The sequence below is a fragment of the Parasteatoda tepidariorum genome, chromosome 9, assembly GCF_982258835.1.
Source record: "Parasteatoda tepidariorum strain Cologne lab strain chromosome 9, Ptep-v5.0, whole genome shotgun sequence".
NCBI lineage: Eukaryota > Metazoa > Arthropoda > Arachnida > Araneae > Theridiidae > Parasteatoda > Parasteatoda tepidariorum.
The window spans coordinates 66,997,665-67,012,966 of record NC_141763.1 but is presented as its reverse complement, the minus strand read 5'-3'; the positions used below and the strand labels follow the sequence as shown (position 1 = coordinate 67,012,966).

Here is a 15,302-nt window from a genome sequence, read left to right as displayed (position 1 = left end):
ATGTATTTTAGCTTGCCACAATAAAAGGGGAAAAAAAAGATTCTTCCAAAATCATAATTTTTTTCTCTGTATTCCTGTATGAAAATAAGTTATATAGTTTAAAAAGTATTATTTAATTGAGCAAAAAAATTTTGTCCATTTAAAATCAAACGTAATATCCGTCACGGTAAATTAAAATAATCAAATTCTACTTTTTGCATGAAATGAAAAGCTGTTCACATTGTTTTTCTCACCAAGAGAAAAAAAATAGCAGTTATTTTTTTATGAAAGCTGAAAAACAATATTTCATTACTATATATATAGCCTTTATTAACGAAAACAGAGAAATTTTGGAAAACGGAATGAAAAAAATTGAGTCGTGAATAAAATAAAAATTCAGGAATACTAAAAAAGTTATTATTGATTGAAAAGTAAATTAAAGTGTGTACTGTAAATAATGTTTCCGCAAAATTAACTAATTACTGAAGATAGGATTTTATTAAAAAAAAAATTTAAGACAATTCTACCCCTAAGGAGTTCTCATTTTTTGAAATTCTATGGCTGTGCACTTTCAGATTGAGTTTTTGTATAATTAAATTGTGAATATTAAGAAAAAATTATTTCTGTATAATGCTATAAAATAAGAGTATGTTTCTGTTAAGAGCCTTAAAAATGGTTATGTGTTGCAGCTTTATTTCCCTTCAATTTCTTAATAAAATATATTTTATTAAATTGAACTTGATGTTCTTATTGTAGTGAATTTTTAATTGCAATCTGTCGTTTAAAGAACACAAAATAATTAAACATTTAAGGTTACTATGATGTGAAATGGTAACCTTAACATTCTCTCTCCAATTAATTTTTTGGAAAATGTTGAAAAATGGAATGTTTTAAATTTAGTTGAACTGATCGCAAATACTTATTCAAATGGTTAAGCATAAATTCAAAAATATGACTATCCAACAGCTTAGGTTTACAAAATCATGTATTCATATTAACTGTAAGAAAATTTAGAGTATAACGTACCGACAAAAAAAAATTCCAGAAATTGAAAAATAAATTACAGTACAGCCCCTATTTACAGCGGTATTGGGTGGCATCCCGGATGACAAAAGTCGCAGGTAATTCCAAAAAACTCAAAAAGTAAGGTGGAAACAATTTAATTTTATACAAAAATTTTTTTAATGTATTTCGACATGAATATATATTAAACATGCAGCAAAATTCGGCTCCTAAATGTCCGAAACAACGAATGTGAAAGAAGCAAATAGTTCATACATACTTCTTAAAAGTGCTCATACATAAAAATGTTTAGACACACTTGGAAAAAAAATTATTAAGCACGTGCTATATAGTTTTAAATCCCTCCGCGGAACTCACGAATAATCAGGGCTCTCATTTCATAAATAGACGTAAGAATCAAACACAGCCGTACATATAAGTTAATTGCTTAATCTGGAATTGATTAAATTTAAACTGTTATTTTCATCAGTAAAAAATGTAAAAACTCAAAAGTAAATTTAACCGAATAAATTTTTTTATACGAAGCTCTAAAGTATCATGAACAATTACGAAATGTTATCATACATTAGAAAACCATATTTTATTGTTAATTTTACAAAAATCATTTCCAAAGTGCTTTAGTGTAAATTACCGAGATTGTTCTTGTTCTCAAAGATCCAAAAAAACAGTAAATTTATCATATTCTGGTAGTTATAACCATACTTTTTAATCAGTGTACTTTGTAATGGCGAAATACGATTATTAAAAATATTTTCAGATTAATTGACAAAAATGTTCGAAAGTTTATCAGAGTAAAGTAAATTTTTTTACATAATTTTAGTGCTATAAATCTTATTTTCTGCTGTAAAAAAAAGTGCTTACAATTATTCATGACTGAAATATATCTGGCCAAAGTTTGGTTAAGAAAGGAAAACAATATAACAAAGCTTAATACTCAACAAGAATAAGCCCGAAAATTTTAGAAGTATATTTGCTACTTTTTGCATGACTTAAATATTAAGTATTTTATAATCATTCCATGCAAAACTAAGTGTAAAAATATATCAGCAATTCTATTTAAGCTCAACCTATTATGCATTAAAAATACACTCTATAAAGAGAAAACAATATTCTTTATGATAATTTATTACTGAATATCCTTTAAAATTGCCGGAAAATCCCCCAAAATTCACTAAAAATACCTTAAATATTCCTTGAAATCCTTACCAATTTAAGTTCAACCTATTATACATTAAAAATACAGTTTAGGGAAAGATTCTTATTGATAATCCTCAAATCTCCATAAAAATGCCTGAAAAATTTTAAAAAGCCACTAAAAATACTCTTATTCCAGATCTTAAAATCCCAGTCAATTTAAGTATAACCTATTATGCATTAAAAATAAACTCTAGGGAGAGAACAATATTTTTATTGATATTCACTTCCCAAATATCTTCAAAAATGTCTGAAAAGTCCTTAAAAAGCCTCTAAAAATACCTTAAATATTTCTATGTCCTTAAAATTCTGATCCTTAGTCATGTTCCAGAACTTTCAAACACTTTGAGAGTCCTGAAAGTTTAATGCTTGAGAGAGTGAGTTTTAGCTAGTTATCAACGAATAACAATTTAAGAATGACCCTAATTCGAAACAAAACGTGAAAAGTGACGGGGGTGGTCATAGATTATTTTACACTCACCCAAAGATTATTCGATCTCAAAATAATCCCGGATTATTCCATTCCAGCTGCAGTGTCCCTGCTCACAGCTGGATAAACTCTAGTTTAGATCAAGAAAGAAGAAACAAAATCTCTGCTTTCAGTGACATAGCCATAACAGGACAAAGATATTTCTAAAATTGTTATGTAAGGAAATAGTCTCTTATATTTTATCTTTGTTGTTTAAAAAAAAAAATTGAAAAAAAACAAAAACAAATAAACAGCACTATCATTAACAACCTTGATAGTGATCATTCAAAACTTGAGAAAAATTTCGTTATAGGAAAATAAACTGAATTGATTTGGTATATGCATTTCAGAGAAGTAAAATTTCTGAAGCTTTCGAAAAAATTTCTATGGTTTAGATAAAAAAAATATTAAAATTCGGGATATGTTTCTCAAATTAGGCTCGTTCCTGCCACTTAGAAAAATCTTTTTAAACAACACCCTCATTAAAATATCTGATGGGTATCCAACAAAATATGTGAATAAGATCAGTGTAAAATAATATTCATTTATTATTCTCCTATTAAAGATGAGAACTTGAACGGATATTAAAGATAAAGTTCCGCTAAAAGTTTTCATTTTTGTATAAAATTCAAATATCAATTCAGCTTAAGGTCTTTAATTCGGTTATGATATCATCATTTTAGAAAAACCGTTTTGCATTTATTTTTATATTTTAAATTTTATTTTAAAATTTCGGTATGGACAACAAGCCTTGTTCATGTAATAGTACATCATTCCTGTAGGACTCCTTATATGTTATGATTTCAGAGCCCTTGTTTTTATAATGACAACACAAAGCAAAATTATTTAACGCAATTTTATTTTTGAGAAGTAAAAATTTCGTTGGATCAATTATCTAATTTATAAATTTGAATTTGACAGTAAAATGCTCCTCATGTTTAAAATTTTAGGCATACTGACTCAATACCATTTATTATGAATATTTAATGTTATGTAAAGGAAGTAAGTTTAACTTATAAAAATAATTAAAATTTACAGTGACATAATGTATGAAATCTTATAATAACTCTTAATATATGTAAGGGACAATAAATTTTTTTGCGTGATAGTTTTGATAAAAGAAAAGTTTTTATTTAAAATGCTTTAAACTTTTTTGTTTCATGAAATAAAAAAGTATATATTTAAACTGTGAATGCGACGTTTTTTATGCAATTTATTGTTGTACAAAAGTTTAACATTTAAGAGTGTCTTAAATACTATTCTTTGATGCTCCTTATAAAAAAATATAAATTTTTAATGACATTAAATTTTTTGAAAAATAGTTATAAATTTAAAGCTGTTTATAATTAACAAGGTTATGCTAATTAATTTGAGTACTAATATATGAAACCAAAGATGGTAAAATCTTAGTAAACCCATTACTTAATAACCAGTATAATAGTTGAATAACATATATGGAAAACAATTTTCCAAAAAGAAAATTCCTCAAAATTTCGATTTCAAAGTTATTTAACGGATATTAAGATTATTCTCTAATTTCAAAATTTAGTTTTAATTTCATATGAAACATCTGCCAAATCTTTCAACTGGACTTAAAAAAATTTTAAAATTTACTCTTCCTATTATTTTCTGATATCTATTTTTTTACCGTTCAATTAACTTTTGAAAATCATTAAAAAAAAATTTGTTCTTTAAAGTTGACAGTTGAGCAACTAATTTTGCTCAATTGTTATACTTTCGTAGCTAAGAAAATTCAACGGAAAAAAAAGTTTGTCTATTATCAACTCCCTACTTAATATCTTTAAACGTATATTTTCTTACTCAAGTAATCTTTTAAATTCGTTAAATGTTGGAAATATTTAAACTATTAAATCAAAATAAATAGTTCATTTATATTTAAATTGTTTAAAACCCTTTACTTATGAAGTTTAATTGTTGAGAGTATTTATTTCTTTGATTTAGAGTATCAGCGTATTCAAAGTATATCAATACGAAAGAAATTTGAAAATGTTTTAATCTCTAAGCACCGTTTTGTTTTAATTTTAAATATGTTTGTTTCTTTTTAATTTAACTTACCTTGTAAAATGATGCAATGTTGAAAATGTTTAACTAGTAGAACCGAAGTAAAAGAAATAATTGTCTTAGCTGTTTGAAACTTCGTTTCTGTATAGTAAATTAATTGAATAAGTACTAATTTGTTGTGCTTGTCTTTTGAGGATAAGTACTATTTCTTACTATTTTGTTGTTGGACATAACTTAACTAAGACATTTCGAATAAAAATTAACTAAATTTTCATCTTTAATCTAATGTTTATAATCTTTTGCAATCCAGATAACTTTTAAAAACATCAATTGTTATAAATGTTTAGATATTAGAGAGAAAACAAGTAAGTTATGTTACTTGACTTGACTGAAATAATGTGTTCATATAATTTCCTAATCGAACAACAGCTTTTTCATTTTGTTAAGGTCCCGACTTAATTTTCCTGACTCAAATAATTTTATAGTTAAATAAATACTCTTTTGTTTTGTTAGTCAAAACTTAATTTTCCTGACTCAAATAATTTTATAGTTAAATAACAACTCTTTTGTTTTGTTAGAGTCAAAACTTAATTTTCCCTACTCTAATAATTTTATAGTTAAATAACAACTCTTTTGTTTTATTAGAGTCAAAACTTAATTTTCCCTACTCTAATAATTTTATAGTTAAATAACAACTCTTTTGTTTCGTTAAAATCAAAACTTAATTTTCCCTACTCTAATAATTTTATAGTTAAATAACAACTCTTTTGTTTTATTAGAGTCAAAAAATAATTTTCCCGACTCAAATAATTTTGTGGTTAAACAGCAACTCTTTTATTTTGTTAGAGTGAAAAATTTCCAGACTTAACTAATTTTATAGATAAAGAACAACTCTTTTGTTTTCTTAGAGTCATGGCGTAGTTTTCCCAAATCATTAAAAAATAAACTTTAATTCCTATCTTTAAATGTTTATTTTCTTTGAGAGTTCAGGTAGCTTTAAAAATAATCAAATGCTAGAAATATTTGGATTTTAGATCCAAAACAAATGATTTAAATTGCTTAGCTAGATTGCAACACCTTATTTCTGTAACTTCATCGTCGAGCAACTGCTCTTATTTTTTGGGGCAACAAAGTAGTAAATCTCGACTCAAACGAGAAATAAAATATTTATTCCTTTCATTAGCTTGAAATGTCCATTTTCAATTGAAGTTTACGTAGTTTTTTAGACCATTAAATGTTAAAAATGTTAGAATATTAGAACCAAAACAAATTATGTAATATTATTTGAGTTGATTGAAACATCTTATACTTATAGTAATTTCAAAGTCGAGCAGTTGTTCTTTCATTTTGTTGGAGTCTCGACGAAGTAAAGATGACTCAATTGAAAAAAGTTACTAAGAAACTTAATCTTCAATTCCTCATTATTACTAAATATAAATTTTCTTTTGAAGTCCAGAAAGCTAAGACTATTGAATGTTTCAATATTAAAATCAAAACAAAGTTACTTAAGTTGATTAAAAATGCCTTAACCATATAATATCACAAACGAGCTCCTTTGTTTTATTATGGACTGGAGCAATCAAAATATCAAGACTCAAAAAAGAAATTAAAAAATAGTTATCTTTAATTCCTATAGTTATCTTTAAATGTCTTTTCCTTTAAAATTCAGATAACTTTTCAAGAAAAATGTGGAATTATTTAGTCTTGATAACCAAAGCAAATAGTTTATCTGATCTATTGATTAAACTCCTTTTAATCATGATATTTAATAGTTGAACAACTAATAAACGTTTAAAGATTCATTAATTTAGTCGATATAATCCATAGTTAAAACTTTAGAGGCGGAAGAAAAATATTTACCACACTCCAATGCACTAAGTTATTTTCACAGCCCAAGTTGGCAACACGGGTTAAAAATCCCAGAGCACAAGTTGAACACAGGTAAAATCACAAGTTTACGAAGACACAATACGTCAGCCGAAATCCAAAATAGTGAATAAAATACCAGTCTACTTCAGACTCGGACGTTCAGCTCCACAAGGGCCAATAATAAAATAACAAAAAAAAATTGTAGTAATAAAATAAAAAACGTCAACAAAAACTTCCGTGAAACGACAAGAAACGGACAATACGTTCACCCACAACAACGAGTGGTCCGCATCTAAAAGCTGAGCGCTGCTATGCCGAATACAACAATAGCAATCCCGTTAAAAAATTCAAGTTAAAAAAAAAGAGAGAGAGAGATTTCAGGGTGGGGGAAGAAAGAGAAAAAACAATAAAGGGTCGAAAAAAAATTTTTTTTTTTAAAAATTGAAAGCCAGAGCGCAGGAGCGTCTTTGGCGCGCGCTACTCCTAAAAATGATTGGCTGTCATCCACAAGTAACCATGGAGACCTGTGCCTCATTATGATATTCAAATGGGCTTCTGTACATAAATGAATGCCCAGTCTCGCATCGAGATTGGCTGCCGTTTTTACCCAAAAGCAATGTAGGATAGAACGCCATTAGCATCGGCTCCCGCCTTTTTATTGGAAGAATTTTTTAGTATCCTCCCCCGCTTAAATTTCACCCCCCTCCCTTTTTATTCTTCAATCCTTTCTGCATTCATCGTAGCATAGTGTCACATCTTTAGCATTTTTGTTAGTCGACAGTGAAGTCATGTTCGACCGGAAGTTCAGGAAAGACAGAAAAAAGTTTTTCTTTTCCGTTAGTCCCATTCTTTTTTTTTTTTTTTACTTCGTATACCTCTTAAAAAGTTAGTTCGGCTGAAAAGATGGAGTCAAGTTCTCAATTTTTTTTTTCAATGGAAAGTAAAACGGTCTGATGAAAGTTTGCTCCTTAAGAAGTTTTAAAACTTTATAGAAGGGTTGAAGGCATATATTGGAAATACTATACATTTTATGCACAAAATATATACATTAAATACTTATGAAGTTCATTTAAATTTATTTTAGTTAGATATACAATAAAAAAATTAAGTTTATGTGCAAGAGAACAAATCAAAACATTTCAGTTTAAAACAGCACTGCATTTCAACACTTGCACTTAAGCATAAATAAGACTTAGATGTTGGTGACTGACTATAATAAAACATATACTACGTAGTATTTAATTGAAAAATAATTAACTCATACACAAGTTATTTATTGAACACTTTTGATCTTAGAATAGAAAATATACGTGAACCTTTTAAGACAACAACATAATGCAGATTTTGCTTAAAAATTGCGTGTGGAAAGAGTTGCAACTTGCATCTAGTCAGCGGCAATAACTTACAGGATCTATATAGAACTTACAGCATCTTAGATTAATTTGCTTGCTGGTTAGAGATTTCATTCACAACATATTAGATAAATCAAATTTCTCACTATTTATTTATAGTATAACACAGCACATGGTTCATACCTGAAGTACTGAAAAAGCAATTCCTTGACACAACATTTTGTAGTAAAAATTCTTTGTCAAACGTCATATAATATGCAAATAAAAATTATTTATAAATTAGAAAAAACAATTAAAAAACAACTTTTAAAAAATAATTAGACGATTGTGATACTATGAATTATAAGGAATAGCGACTCATAATCTATGAGTTTTTCTTTAAATTAATTTACAAAGCATTAATTAAAACAGTATCAGGAAATTTCCAATCTTTTCAATCAAAAAATTAAAAATCTTAGTAAACTGCTTTGAAAAATCATCGAAATATAAACAATTGTGAAGAAAAAGAATTTTGACGCTATATAAATTAAGATAAAAATAACACAACACGTATCTCTTCATTCATTATTGCATCAACAAAAAAATTATTAACACAATAGTGAAATTTAAATAGACTTCAGAGCAGAGAATCGCAATATAAAATTACATTGAACTTAGTGGTTAGCTAATTTGCATTTAAAAACAAAAGGTTAGAACACTTTTAATTCAAACCATGTGATATCGGAAATCATCAATTTTAATATTTAATTGCTATTTTCATGCAGATTCTCACCCTAGAATCAAAACGGAAGGGCAAACCTTACCCTGATTCACAACCCAAGAACAGAAAACATATGACCTGTTTTCTTCAAAAGAAAACAAAACTAAAGTACGTTCACCTTCGTGACGTCACACCGGAAAATACCCCCGGATTTATACAGGGGAAAGAAGAAGAAAAAAAAGATATTCCCTGTCCCACAACTTGAAGAAAAGAGCGAGAGATAAAAAAAAAGAAAAGAAAAAAAAGAAAGTAGGTTGGGAAAAAAGGTACCAGTCCTTACGGGCGCGCGCCACAACAACAAAAAAATATATCGCTAGAAAAAATAGTAGTAGCTACGAACTACTATTGCTTTCGACAAGGCAGTAGTAGTACACACATCGACATGGTTTTGAGAGCAACTAAAGATCTCAGCCAATGGACATTGAGCAGAAGAATTGGAGGGGGCGATGGACGTATGTATAGGCAGATGGCCAAAGGCCAGCTGAACTGACCAGTAGGTCTGTATTATTGCTCTGTTGTCTTCATGGATTGCTGTATTTTACGGATTAGTAGTTAAAGCGAGGTAAGTACGTTAAGTTTCACGACTTTAAGTCATCGAATTGTCTTCAAACCAATGGTAGATTGAGATCTAAAGTTTGGTAAATAATAACAGCTGTTATACTTTCCTGGGTAGCTTAGAGATGGAGGTGAAAAATGTTTTACTTGTCGTTCCTGTAAAATCTGGTATTGTCATACGTTTTTCTGTTATATATTTTCATTGTAATAGATGAAATTTTGTTTAAATAGTGTGAAAACCAAGTTTTAAAACGGATTTGTGCGTAGAATATTTTAAAGTCTGTCAAAATTAACTATTTTTTGCATTTCATAAGGTAAAAATATTTCAATGTTTCCATATAGATTTAAGCAATTATTATAATACTTATGACCTGTAAAATTTAACTAAAATAAATAAATTTTTCAAAAATATTGATAGATGAATGAATAAGTGAAACTAACTAGAAACATATAATGAAAAATTTTATTTGTTTGCATAAAAGCTATTTTTTGAAGAAAAAAAAGATACTTTTTGGAAAGGGTACTTTTTCACAAGCTACGAATCAAGCAAACCTAAAGACTATTTGCAATATTGCTTCATAAAGGATTTAATACTGTTTTCGGTCAAAAATTATTAGTTAAATAGGATTAGCGTATCGTTTTTAAACCATTACATTTTTCATCGTAATTTACTTATTTTATTCATATATTGAAAGTACAAAATGCATACTAAATGGCAAAATAATTTAATTACAAATTAAAGATCTTAGCCATTTTACTCCCTTAAAACAAAAATTTGATGTAAATAATGTTGCACCATTCATATCAGCACAAAAAGTTAAACTAAGAACATTTTTTATTTATTTATTTACTTATTTATATATACATATATTTCCTCTCTTACAGACTTTTCTCTGTTGTTCTCGGTATTGAGAACAAATATTTTTCTTGCGCTTTAATATTTAATAGCGTAATCTTATTAAGAGATTAAATCAAACTTTATAATTAAAAAAATAATTAGAATTTTTTTTTTCAATTGAAATCCGTAATTCTTAGTAATAAGTGTTAAAACGAGCATGTTTGAAAAATTACTAAAAATTCTGAGAGGTTTAGTTTCCAATTCTTTACCACTCTATAAAATATTTTGCAAAAAACGTAGTAGTTGGCAGCCCTGTGGTATATATAATTATATACTGTAGGTAGTATATATATTATAAATAAAATTTCACAGTACTGAAAAATTTAGATAATTAATAAGTACTAGGGCTAGTATTGAGACATTTGTGTATTAAATAAGAACTGAATTCTTGCCCCTCCTTAGTTGACGAACTAGATTTTAATTACACCTAAAAAAGTTTTGGTGTATGGTGTATAGTGCATATCGAGTACAGAGCTGCAGTTATTGCGCAAAAAATAACTAATGAGACAAAATAAGAATTGGTTGCAAGAACTAGTGTGAATATATAAATAAAAAAATTTTTGTTTTGCAAACTAAATGTTTTTGCAATGAAGACATCAATTAATTCTAATGGGCGTGAAAATTTACTTTATCAGTAAATAAACAAATAAGAAAAGGAATAAATAAGTAAATAAAACTATAAAAGTAAAAATTAAATAAAAAAACGTGACTACATGCACGTAATGTATGCACAAATTTTAGTTCATTTCTACACCAAAACTGGAGGCAGCTATTCCCCAAAATATTTTACAGTGTGAAACCACATGAAACCAATTTAAAAAGGGAACACGATTTTATTAAAATGCGGTTCATATTCAAATAGTTAACTGCTACTTAATTCATTTTAAAAATAGTTCAAATAACTAATTAACTTTAAAAAAATAATAGATACACATTTAATGGCTTAACAAAGTTGATTTTAAATATTTAGAAGCTCATATTAAACTAGGAAAAATTGCAGTGGGGAAACTATGCCTTTTCTTAAGATGTACAATTTGTAAACATTTTAGTAATTCTTAATCCTGAAATATATTTTTAAAAAGTATAATTCAAAAATTAAATTAGGTTTAGAATTATAAACTTTATCATAGTGTAAATTAATATTAATTGTAGTCAATGGAAAAATAATAAATATATTTTTAATTACTATAGCCATAAAGTATTGATACTACATACTACACAGCCTGATATACATACTACTACTACAGCCTGATATAGCCATAAAGATAATAATTTTGTTGAAAAATTTGAAATTCTGAAATTAAAGCATCAAAGGCGTTTTTAGTGGAAGTTTATAAAATGTTATTAAAAAAAGCGATTGATATTTTTTATGTAAGTTGGACACAAATGTTTAACATGAGCATTTTTTACATTATTTTCTTATTAATACAATTCCAAACTTCATTGACTATCTTCTGACAAAATAAAACCTCGATCATAAAAGAAATAAATAAATCTGATATAATTTTTGAGTAAACTGTTTTAAAAATATAAAATTCTTTTCAAAAAGAGTATTGCAATAGGGTAAATGAATACTCCCTTATATAGAAAAATACTGCCTTAATGCTGATACTGGTAGGAGTGAGAAATACTGCCTCAAGATAAACAATCATTCAATGTGACGTTAATTGACATTTCAAAGTTATGTTTATTTTATAGAGACTGTGCGATTTGATCCGTGCAATGTTAAGAAGTAGTAAAATACTTTTAAGCAAAAAATATTTAAGAAAAATTCTCCATGTTGTAACAAAAGAAAAAAAAGCAAAAATCAACCTAACTAAACTGCAGAAAAAAATATTAGCATCCATTTAATTCCTGGGATAAGGTAAATTAATATCAAATAAAAGCGACATTGCACTTAATTTAATAAACATTTAGAAAATATTTTCCGTATAAGGAAACATTCAGACAATTTTTAAACTAATATTAATTTTATAAAAAAGTAAACATATCCATAAACAAATTAGCATCAAAAAAATATTATCATAAGCAAAAAATAAAAATTTATCATTAAGGAACGAAACCTAAAACCTCAACATGAAATAAAATTAAAACTAATAATATGAAACCTGGTTATACCACACTTGCCAGCGAACAAAAAATAATAATTAAACTTTAAGACATTATATCGTGTAAACTTGTTAAAACTGGATGCTCATCTGTGCAATAAAATTTAAAGATAATATAGGTTACTCCTCAAACCTTTTTTAGTTTCTGTTCCAAGTATGACATATATCATATGATTATAAGCAGCTATTTTCATTGAATAGCATCCACCCATACATCCACCTATACATACATCGATATATAAATACATGCATCGACCGAGTGTGAATATTATGCTGTTAGATATTCAAAATCTCTAACAGCATAGGTAAAAAAAAATAAAAATAAAAAAAAATATCAAAAAAAACTTAGCTAATTCCTGGTGAAATGCCGCAACTACTATTTATGGTAAATTAAAATTCTTATTCAAACTGTTAGAGATTTATGACAATTAAGTGCTATTTCTTAGTGCTTATATCTATTTAATTAATTCTTTAAAAGACTTTTCGAAATGAAGGTAATATTTTTAAAATTTCATTAGAGGATAAATAAAGTTTAGCCTATAATGTCTTCAAACTCATTAAACAGTTATGTCCTAATTAGCAGCAATAAAAGATAAAATATTTCAAATTGAGAAAGTAGTTATAGTTATATTTTGAAAATGATTTCTGAAAACTATTAATTTCATTTTTCTTATAAATCTTGGCATGCAATAATTGAAACTTTAAAATTAGTAATTACTGTGCTAACTTGTAAAGCCGTGGTGAAAAAATTTCTCTAGCGGTTGCAATATTTATGTTTATGCAAAAGTTATGTTACTTATATATGTGTGAAATTCTCATAAATCTCAATTTTAAAAGCTAAACCTTAATTTATTTTACCGACCATGGCAAAACAATGATTTAAACTTTTGCATATAAGAAATGTTATTTCAGCTATGATGCTTTCAAGTTTCAATGAAGTAGCTTATATTTTAGAAAAATTTTATTACCTTGAGTATTATTATACTACTATTTCACAAAATCTTTTTCAATGGCCAGACAAGCTTGTAGCTGGGTAATAATAACAATGAAACTAAAAAATTTATACTTAATATTATTAAATCTCCCAAAAAAACTAATCATAATTAAAATTTTTGTTGTTGCGTATAATCATTAATCAATGCCCCTAATTGTTATCGTTCAAGTGAACGTATGATTGGTTAAAAAAATTAAGTTAAAATACTTAAAAAATTCAAAACCTGCAAGGAGGAAAAATTCAGGTAAAATTACCGTACTGTATGGTAATGGCATTTCTGGCTAAAAAAATATTTAAAAAAAGAAAAAAAAACATAATTGTGGTAATGAAACCTAAGTATATGATATTTAAGCATTTTGTAATTTTTCCGTTCATATGATAACAGTTTACCGGAAATTCTGTTTTTCAAAATTATACTTCTTACTACCTCACATTTAATAAGAAATACAAAACTGAAAAGTAAATTTAACCAAATAAATGTTTTTTTTTATCTCATACTCTAGAGAATCATGATAAGGCTACCGAATTTTACCACATTTAAAACTCTTTTTCACACATTATAAAATCATATTTCAGTGTTAATTTTATAAAAATCATCACCGACAAGCTTAGGAAAAAATAACCGAGTATTTTAGTGTTCCCATAGAGTCAAAAACACGGTCAATTTTATCATATTCTAGTAGTTTGCACCATATTTTTTTCGCTGTAAGCTATGTAATGAAAAATTATGATTATTACAAATCTTTTCAGACCAATTGACAAAAATACTCAAAGACTTATCAAAGTGTTTATTTTGAATAGTTTTAGTGCTATAAATCTTATTTTTTGCAGTGAGAAAAGTGTTACAATTATTCATGACTAAACTGCTTATGACAAAAGTTTGGTTAAAATAAGGCAAATAATGCAAAATTTAATACCCAACAAGATCCATAAACGCAGTAAATTTTACCCATATTCTGGTATTTTTGTATATATTTTTATATATTCATATTCTGGTACTTTTCATAAGCTTCTTCTCTCTCTCATAAGGGCAAAATACAGAGTTTTACCGCAGAAAAATCTTCATATTAAAACAAATATCGCCCATTCATAAAAAGAGAAACAATTAAATTTTCACAATAAGAGTAAAAAATTTCTCTCAAAAATAATAAAATGTATGCATATTTCCCTTACTTGTTTCAATCTATTATTTTTTACTACACATTTTTGCATTTTCTGCTCTAACATTCCTTTTATAACCATCATTGAACAGCCGATCCAATTTTTGGGTCTACGATTTACAATCAACTCCCACAAATCCTCAACTCCGTAGCCTTGTAATTTTGAACCCAATCCAGAAGATTAGAGAACTCCTGGATCATGCATTGGGAGAAATTTGCCCTTGTGGAGGACTTTTAGATGGAACTAACCCTCATTTGCGAGAACCTCCCACTGCTAGCCTGACGTCAAAGGTACTCTAACCCATGATCCGTCTACCACTGAGGATATTTCACGTCAGCACTGCGGTCGGTGCAAGCAGTATGCGGATTCATATCAACCAGCCATCACTGGGATTCAAACTCAGTTCACCGGATTGGAAGACGAACGCTTTATCTCCTGAGCCATCATGACTCGCTCTAACATTGAGAAAATATCTAAGCAACTCGAAGTATTTTAAAGTGATTCATTCACATCAACTTTATAGATGTATTTTTTTTAAGTGATTCATCTGCCTCCTCTTCATACATGCATAATTTTTATCACAGATTTTTTTTTAAGAGAATAGTTAGCTCAATGGCTTCCTACTCGAAAAATATCTCTTTTAAAAATTTAAATGCTTATACGGATACAGTTTAAAATTTATAGTTAATTATACTTATAATTATTACTTAACTTAATAATTTATTGAAACAACTCATGCAGCTCATCCATAAAAAAAATTATAAATGTATCTTTCTTCTTTTTTTTTCAACGAAAAGGCTTAATGAATTCGTCCTAGAGAAAAAAAAGTAAACATTTATTGTTTTCAATTTCTTTCTATAAAAATGAAAATGCTTGAAATTTATTTTTTAAAAATATTAAATTAATTAATTTTGAATT

At 27.2% G+C, this 15,302-nt stretch overlaps 1 protein-coding gene across 3 annotated transcripts in view; it reads right to left on the bottom strand.

Moving 5' to 3' along the window:
• LOC107457539 (zinc finger homeobox protein 3) overlaps positions 1-15,302 on the bottom strand; it is a 251,455-nt gene that overhangs the window by 213,521 nt on the left and 22,632 nt on the right. Inside the window, exon 1 of one of the 3 annotated variants that reach the window (XM_087152057.1) lies at positions 6,548-6,850. The exons of the other annotated variants lie outside the window; for them this stretch is intronic. The gene's annotated coding sequence lies outside the window, so the exon portion shown is untranslated. Of the gene's footprint in view, positions 1-6,547; positions 6,851-15,302 lie in introns of those variants that run through there. 3 annotated transcript variants of the gene reach the window in all.